Source organism: Cydia strobilella, chromosome 13 (genome assembly GCF_947568885.1).
Source record: "Cydia strobilella chromosome 13, ilCydStro3.1, whole genome shotgun sequence".
NCBI classification, from domain to species: domain Eukaryota; kingdom Metazoa; phylum Arthropoda; class Insecta; order Lepidoptera; family Tortricidae; genus Cydia; species Cydia strobilella.
In genome coordinates, this window is record NC_086053.1 from 8114823 (window position 1) to 8124568 (window position 9746).

Consider the following 9746-nt stretch of genomic DNA (forward strand, 5'->3'; position numbering starts at 1 on the left):
CGATCCATCTGCAACATAGGCACACGACGACGAGTCGGTTAACCAAAACAGTAGATGCCTATGTTTCCCCAAACCTGAGTTCCACTAGGTAGTCAGGGTCAGCTCTCCCAAGTGCTCATCAAGACGTGTCGGAAGACCAAAACAGCGTGTGCATATGTTGCACCAAACCTGCGTTCCACTAGGTACAGCCAGGGTTCATCGTCAGCTCCATCTTGGGTACTGCTCTCCCAATTGCTCATCAGTACGTGTCGGAAGACCAAAACAGCGTGTGCCTATGTTGCACCAAACCTGCGTTCCACTAGGTACAGCCAGGGTTCAGCATCAGCTCCATCTTGGGTACTGCTCTCCCAATTGCTCATCAGTACGGGTCGGAAGACCAAAACAGCGTGTGCCTATGTTGCACCAAACCTGCGTTCCACAAGGTACAGCCAGGGTTCAGTATCAGCTCCATCTTGGGTACTGCTCTCCCAATTGCTCATCAAGACGTGTCGGAAGACCAAAACAGCGTGTGCCTATGTTGCACCAAACCTGCGTTCCACTAGGTACAGCCAGGGTTCAGCATTTGCTCAGCTCTATATATACTAAAACCTTCTCCAGAATGTAACAAACACTTTTCTGAAAACCGCATCAAAATCGGTGCAGCCAAACGCGAGATAATCGCGAACAAACATACATACATACATACAAACATACGGGTCAAACTGAGAACCTCCTTTTTTTTGAAGGCGGTTAAAAACAGAATAAAATAAATATTTAATTGGGGCTCCCATACAACAAACGTGATATTTTTGGCGTGTTTAGGGTTCCGTACCTCAAAAGGAAAAAACGGAACCCTTATAGGATCACTCGTGCGTCTGTCTGTCTGTCCGTCTGTCACAGCCTATTTTCTCCGAAACTACTGGACCAATTTAGTTGAAATTTGGTATACATATGTAAGTTTCTGACCCAAAGATGTCCGTAACGTAAACAAATGAATTATAAACACGGGGGCACTTTCGGGGGATAAATGAGAAAATTAAAAAATAAAGTTTTTCAAACTATATCGTGTTACATATTGTTGAGTTTCAAATTTGATATTTTTTGTTTAAGGTAGTTATTTTTTTTCTTAATTCTTTAAAAATGTAGGTACTTGTGAAAACGCTCTAAACCCTTCCAAGCTACCTATCCTTTGCCAACGCGCACAAAGCCGTATCGCCGTCTCGTTTTACGGCACTTATATGAGACGCCATCTTGGCGAAGTCAGTTCCCGAATTGATGCTTGACTAACAGCATCGTCTCTAATTTGAATAAATCAAAATGTGTGAAAACTAGCAAAAACTGTTGAACTGGAGTGAATGTGATACACGTGATTGACGCTGAAGTCTTGGTGAAAGTTTTATGAAGTGCTGGCCAGCCGAAGAGACACACAACGAGCTCCAAAGGTATGTGCGCAGGCATTTCTTCTAACACCCTTAATTCTAAGCGTCAAACAAGTACTTCTCGTTAATTTTAGATACAGTCCACTTAATATTTCAATTCCCTTCTGGTGTCTTGAGGGCTCCCATACATATCTCCCCGCATCTTTTTTTTTCGCTTAAATATTGGTATAAAGGCACTACCACATATCAAATGAAAGAGCTCATTGTGAGAATCTCAAATATTTTTTATAGTTTTAGGATAAACAGTTTAGAAGTTATTTAAGAAAATAGGCAAAAAATGACGAAGGGTCTAAAATTTTGAAAAAAATACGCAAAAAAGATCTTTACCTATAGATTACAGGAAAACCTATTAGAAATGTGAAGTGAAGCGTGAGTCGGACTTAATTACTTAGTTTTTGATCCGACTCCTACGGGTTATTTAAAGGCATTTAACACATGTTTCACTTAAAAATACAGTGTTTAAATTGTGTAATGTACGGAACCCTTGGAACGCGAGTCCGACTCGCACTTGGCCGGTTTTTTTTTTGTGTATTGGTACTGAACCATTCGTGCGCGAGTCCGACTCGCACTTGGCCTTTTTTTTATTTGCCTCTTATTATACCTATTATTTTTGCTCCAAAGTAATAACTCGATATTTTTTTAAACTCCTTCTCTCCCCACACGTGGAGAGTTGTGAGATTCGGCTTGACCCTTCTCTCTCCCTATTCTCCTCAAGTAATTAATGGATGCGACTAAGAAAATTATCCCTAAACATTGTTTGTCAACAAGTTTTTGGGCCAACCTGTAGAATCAGGCGTTACTTTGGAAATCCATATTCAATTAAATTTATTTATTTCAGGTCAAAATAGGCCCATATAGTTTGTTAGTAATTACTTACACTAAGTTTATTCATTAAAATAATAAAAAAATACAATATATGTTAAGTACTTAATGTCAAATTGGAAATTAAAACTAATATAAAAAACCGGCCAAGTGCGAGTCGGACTCGCGCACGAAGGGTTCCGTACCATTACGGAAAAAAACAGCAAAAAAATCACGTTGGCTGTATGGGAGCCCCATTTAAATATTTATATTATTCTGTTTTTAGTATTTGTTGTTATAGCGGCAACAGAAATACATCATCTGTGTAAATTTCAACTGTCTAGCTATCACGGTTCATGAGATACAGCCTGGTGACAGACGGACAGACGGACAGCGGAGTCTTAGTAATAGGGTCCCATTTTTACCCTTTGGGTACGGAACCCTAAAAATTAAGTTTATAGTAAATATCAGGCATCGTAAACTGAGAGCGAAATCCATTTAAATGACGTAATGATTGACTTGACTTGACAAGCAACAACACTAACAACCCTACTACTTTAATGGATTTCGCTCGCAGTTTACGATGCCTGGTAATAATACTATTAAATTTGATATGTATCGAATAACTGGCATATTACACAACTCGTACCAACTTGAGCACACATTTTGTAAACCGCACAGAACATTATACAACATTTAAATTGATCTTAAAAGTTATGAGAGTACGTGTTCAATGTTTTTATCGGTGTGAACAGAATTTTCGCACTTATTTGTTATTTTGTGTTCATTTACGAGATCGCAATCAAAGGATGTTGTATGTCGCCTAATCCCCTCGGGGCTACGGGACTTGCGGTAGATTGCGGTGTTAGGATGTGAACCACCTTAACGTTTTATTTTATAGGGCGGGGTTAAATGTCCTTAGTATTTGTTTTTTATTGAATAAGCAAAGAACGGCAAACAGTAGATTAGTAGGTTAATATAGGTATTTAAAGTTCCAGCCCATAAGCAAATTTTTTAGTATTTTTAAAGAGAAACTTATTACTTATTATTCTATCGCCTCAAATTTTTTAGTCCGTCTTTAGCATGTCGCATTACAGAATTACAGCATTAGTAAAATTCTCTTTTACCTTATTCTTTTATCTTATTTTAGTACCTACTCAGAGTTAATAGTCTTTAAAATAAGCTTCATTATTAGACTAATACTTAATTTACGAAGGCTGACATTTGCTTGTAATTTCATACATTTTAAGGACAGTAGAGCTAATTAACCTTAAATACGGTAACGTTTAATACGTCAAACTCTCTATCTGTCAAATTGTTCGGTAAATGGCAAATAGTCATATCATCATAGGAAGTTTACAGTCACATACGACTTTTTGTTTTGACGTGACGGAAGTCACGATTCCGTCAAACAATTCCCAACCGTTGGCTACTTTGGTTTGGTTACCGTTGGTTGGTTGGCGTTGGCAAGCGTGAAGACATCTCGAAAACCCCAGTGTAAAGTGACGGTGAGATCCATAACAACCTATGCGTAATCGGACAGCTTACTTATACTAGTTACTTGCAGCCCTTGAAGGATATTGATTAAGTTAAGATTAAAAACGCGATTTTAATACCCTAAATCGAATAATTTTCCGAAACTTTTCAGTTAAATGCCTACAATCCGAAAAAAAGTTTCACTTGCATCGTGGTTTCATAAAACCACATAATTACTTTTTTTTTAAATATTTTAGTATCAATGGAGTACCAAATATCGAAGTATGAATAGTCGAGTTCAGTTTGAAGAGTTTTACTTTTATAAAAATGCACAGCGAGCGCAAGTTTTTATAAGATTTTTTTCATCTTTCATTTTCCCGTCGTGGCTAGCTGGTCACAAAACTTACTGAAAATAAATCAGTGATAACATCCGCAAGACCGAAGTTTGAAGAAATAAACTAAAAACAAAATAATAAATCTTTCAATACCATGAAACTGGGTAGAGAGCATCTTACTTATCTCGAGTTGGATGTGGAACTACGGCGAGGTTTCAATCGCTAAACTTTTCTCAATAAGATGGAAGATGATAATCCAGTTGGAATTTTAAAAGAAAATCTGTGTTGCTGTCCTACAGCAACAATGTGTCATGATTTAGCTCTGCGGGCGAATGAAGTGTCTCGGCTCCGCGCAAAGAGACTGAAAAAGAAAAGTGTCCTGCTTTCAACTGGCACACTGCCTGCCCGCGCCGTGAGCGAAAATTTCAATTTGCAGACTTCCTCGGACTAGTTTCATATTTTTTGCTAAGAATAATTGCTAAAACGCAGTGTAATAGTTCCGCGATAAATTTAAATTATGTGATCTAGCGGTATTTTTTTTAGATTTGTCTTTGTTAAAGAAAACAAATTCTACTTAGGTATAGGTACCTGTAGATTGCCTCATAAGAGTTGACAGAATATTCATGAAATATTGATTGCTACACAGAGATGACAGATAACAAATAGACAGAACTGTCGCATAAGACAAAACTGTCGGCCTAGCCAAGATGACCTCTATGGATACATAGGTACCTACCTACCTACATACCTGTCGTTTACAGGGATTGGAATTAGAGTATTTCTTTCTTATATATTTCTACGTCAGTAAACATGGAACACCTGACTTAAATTTGTGTATACTTATGCTTTGTGTTATAGCAAAAAAAATCATTCTAAATAATAAAATAAATTAATTAAAAAATTAAAAAAAACACTGCTGGATTTAAGCGAACTGAAAAGCTAAAAATAAAATATTGTCTTCGGTTACCGCGATAGTTACTCATGAAATAAAACTATGCAAACGGATTATATCGCGTATATTGAATTTATAATACATCCCGACGTTTCGAACTCTTTACAGCGTTCGTGGTCAACGGGTGACTGAGGAAAAATTACAAAATGCAAAAATACCCACATACTAAAATAATGAACAATCATAGACTACAAACTTTAAGGCTGGTTGTACATGCAAAATCGGTTCATAAGGCTAGTTATACACTATAATTATTTTTCAAGTAAAGATATATATATATACGCGATAAAACTATGCCGGCTCCAACCCTACACCACGGACCCGAGAAGATTTAATTCCCTCCTAAATTGTAGGAGGGTATCCCAATATGGGACCGGCAACAAACTCGGCGGGACACATCTTTTCAAAACATCAGAATGTCCAGCATCATCCAACACTACGGTCTCACAGTCTATGTCTCGCTTGCTCCTTTATCAGGTGGACTACAGGATCCCAAGCTGGTGGTAGAGAAAAGCCATCTTCCCTATTAAAGTTTGGATATTTCTTAATCTCAATGGCCTCGCGCAGCATTCTGGGTATGTAACGCTTCTCCTTGGCAAGAACCAGAGGCTTATCAAACTTGATTGAGTGATTGGCTTTATCCATGACATGCTCACAGACAGCAGACCTAGGTCGACGGTGCTTGACATCAGCTATGTGTTCCTTCACCCGAGTGGAAATGCTCCGTTTCGTCTGCCCGACATATGATAGGCCACACTCACAGTCCAGCCTGTACACTCCTGCAGTCTGTAGAGGGGTATTGCATTTTACAGGCCTCAGGAATTGTGACATCTTCTTCATTGGCTTGAAATATGTTTTTATAGAAGCACGCTTCAAGATGTGGCTGATCCTGTCCGTGACCCCCCTGACAAAAGGCAGAATGGCAGGCCTGCGCTCGACTGTGGGGATCTTAATGTGGGACCTCTGGTTGACCCGCGGTATCCTGAGCTCGTTTGCCTGGAGCGCGCGCCTGGCATGCTGGAGCTCCGCGGCCAGATGCTGGTCATGGAGCTCCAGCATGCCAGGCGCGCGCTCCAGGCAAACGAGCTCAGGATACCGCGGGTCAACCAGAGGTCCCACATTAAGATCCCCACAGTCGAGCGCAGGCCTGCCATTCTGCCTTTTGTCAGGGGGGTCACGGACAGGATCAGCCACATCTTGAAGCGTGCTTCTATAAAAACATATTTCAAGCCAATGAAGAAGATGTCACAATTCCTGAGGCCTGTAAAATGCAATACCCCTCTACAGACTGCAGGAGTGTACAGGCTGGACTGTGAGTGTGGCCTATCATATGTCGGGCAGACGAAACGGAGCATTTCCACTCGGGTGAAGGAACACATAGCTGATGTCAAGCACCGTCGACCTAGGTCTGCTGTCTGTGAGCATGTCATGGATAAAGCCAATCACTCAATCAAGTTTGATAAGCCTCTGGTTCTTGCCAAGGAGAAGCGTTACATACCCAGAATGCTGCGCGAGGCCATTGAGATTAAGAAATATCCAAACTTTAATAGGGAAGATGGCTTTTCTCTACCACCAGCTTGGGATCCTGTAGTCCACCTGATAAAGGAGCAAGCGAGACATAGACTGTGAGACCGTAGTGTTGGATGATGCTGGACATTCTGATGTTTTGAAAAGATGTGTCCCGCCGAGTTTGTTGCCGGTCCCATATTGGGATACCCTCCTACAATTTAGGAGGGAATTAAATCTTCTCGGGTCCGTGGTGTAGGGTTGGAGCCGGCATAGTTTTATCGCGTATATATATATATCTTTACTTGAAAAATAATTATAGTGTATAACTAGCCTTATGAACCGATTTTGCATGTACAACCAGCCTTAAAGTTTGTAGTCTATGATTGTTCATTATTTTAGTATGTGGGTATTTTTGCATTTTGTAATTTTTCCTCAGTCACCCGTTGACCACGAACGCTGTAAAGAGTTCGAAACGTCGGGATGTATTATAAATTCAATATACGCGATATAATCCGTTTGCATAGTTTTATTTCATAAGCTAAAAATAATTTTGATGTTAGTGTTAGTTACATAACTTTATGAATTTAAATTGGAATATAAATGTACACTTACGGTCATTTATAGTAAATACAAAGGTTTATGCACATTTATGACTTGACTGTACCTGTGTATTTTATTTCGATTGCAGTCGGGGGACCTTGATGTAGTGCATTTTCCCAATCAAAAGGTCCCCCGACTGCAATCGAAATAAAATACACAGGTACAGTCAGTTTTGATACCCCACTCGATAAGTTTGCAAGATTTTTTTTTCCAAATGTCGCGCATTATTGTGTATAACGTCCGCCATATTTATTTTATTATGACGTCACATAGCCTATGTCACCCGGAATGACGTAAGGATTCTAATGATATATCATACATCTAAATCGGTTAAGGCATTTAGAAATTATGGTGGAATAAAGAAACTCACATACATATATACATACAAACATGAACGCTGAAAACATAACACTCTCTTTTTTGGGCAGTCGTGTAATAAATAAAAAGGGTTCTCATTTTCATAGATCCAGTAAGCGTAATGTGAGCACTGGGTAGATATCTAACCGTAACTTTGGAAGGGAGCAAATAGTTCTCAAAGCTTTTGACGAGCCAAACTTTAGTCAAAGTTTAGTCCGGTGTATCCGGTCAGTTGTGCTCCATACATAAGTATGCGATTTTGTAGAATTTAAATGGGGGTCTGCGAGCGGAAAGCCCAATTTGTGCCAACATACATTAAAGGGCAGCCTAATTAGGGAGGTCAGCAATTAAATCTTGAAACACAGCAATTTAAAGTGGTCTGGCTGCTTGGCTGCCCGTTTGGCGCCGCTTTGCCGCTACACCTGCTTTGTTTTATGGGCGCTTCTTAACTGTAATGTCAGAGTGGGTCGGATTAGCGTGCAAGTTTTGACATTCTGCCACTCGGGATTTGTGGATTTTTGTAGTGACTTATTTAGAACATTTTAGTTGCTCTTTAGAATAATGATAGTTTTATATTATTCGATTAGATTTTCGTAAAATCGGAATTTTAGCTATAGCTTTGCTTCCAGGAAAGCTGTAAATAAGATGTTTAGTATCCAATATTTATACCTCATACATATACAAAAAATCTCTCTAACCAATTATTAATAATAGCATGCATGGCCTGTAAATGAAATTTAAATGTAATTTAGTAATAAGCTAGATATAAGACAATTTGTGTGCCCTGACAGGGTGTCATGGAAGCTTCCTGTATAACTTCAATAACATCTCATGTAAATGACTTTTACAAATAAACATCTAATAAAGTGAGCCTCGGTCGTAGATGCCGCAGTCATAAAGGCTGCACGTAACTCAAGCTCAACAATCACGTCGTCATGTAGGTACATTGAATAATTCTCATATTGCTATATATGTTGATTATTTCGTTTAATTCGTTAGTTATAAATATAGTAACAAAACTTATAAACTAAACGTAACTAAAATATACTACCTATCCTAAACCTTAACTAAAATAAATATATAAATGTAATTATTAAAATATTATGGTAAAGACATTGGTAAAGTAAGTAATCAATATTATAAATTATGTGAAAGTTTTGAATTTTGGATGGTTAGAAGTTTGGGCTATATTACTTTAGTTTATTATTTAGTTGATACCTGAATTTCTTGATTACCTACTATTATTTCCGGAAATCATACCCTAAGGGCGTTAAGGTAAAATGAGGAGAAGATGTTTTTAGGTTAAAGTCTTAAAATTAAAGGCTAAGTTCTTAATCCTATAAGAATATTTCTTAACACAGATATAGCTGCTCTAGTGGTAAATAGGTGTATTTAATTATCTTCTTCTCAGTCGTACTTTAATTATTGTAAACCCCTTTGGACAAAGTCCGGAGAACTTGAATGGCCGTAATCCTTTGATAACGGTCGTTAATTGCGTCTTGAAAGTTTTTGCCGACTTAATCTCTATGTATAGCTGTTTTTAAATTCATTAATCAACCTTAAGGCGACATTTATTGTTCGACGGAAATTTAGAAGGGAACTGTTTTATGAATACACTTTATACAAACTTGTCTAAGGGAAGATCAACAGACGTGATTAATGATATTCTTCAGGTTTCTCTACAAAAACCTTTTATGTTATCTTTACTTAGGAAAACGTCTGCAATTTTGAATAAGCCATTAACAAATATCCTAATCTTCTTGAATTTTCCCAACACTTTCTGTTAGACCGTTACACTCAAAGGGATCGTACATAAAAAAATATATTTATTAAAATTTTGTTTAATTTATGAACGCACTTCTTTTTGAAATGTTTTATGATCTGACTTACAGGGATTTAATATGATATCTATTTATATATTTCGTCTACTATACCCACGTCATAACTTCATAAGCCTTATTGAGTTTACTGCGAAGTCCGACTGTTAAGGCGATTTGTGTAAGACTGTCCCATAATATATTATTTCATTTATTTTATTATCCTAAGTTGGTCAGTGGTCATAACAATGGATCCTACAAAAAATTACATTATATACCTAATATAATTCAGATTTTTTTTTATTATTAAAAAAAAACACTTAGGACTAGGTATACAATATTTTCGCCAAACTGAAGACAGTTTGTTGGCAAATAGTGCGCTCTCACTTTTATTTGTACTTTCTTTCTTTTTTAATATTATCTAAATCAAGTTTAGTCCATATCCCAACTAACCTTAGGCGCTAAATATAACGGGTAAAAG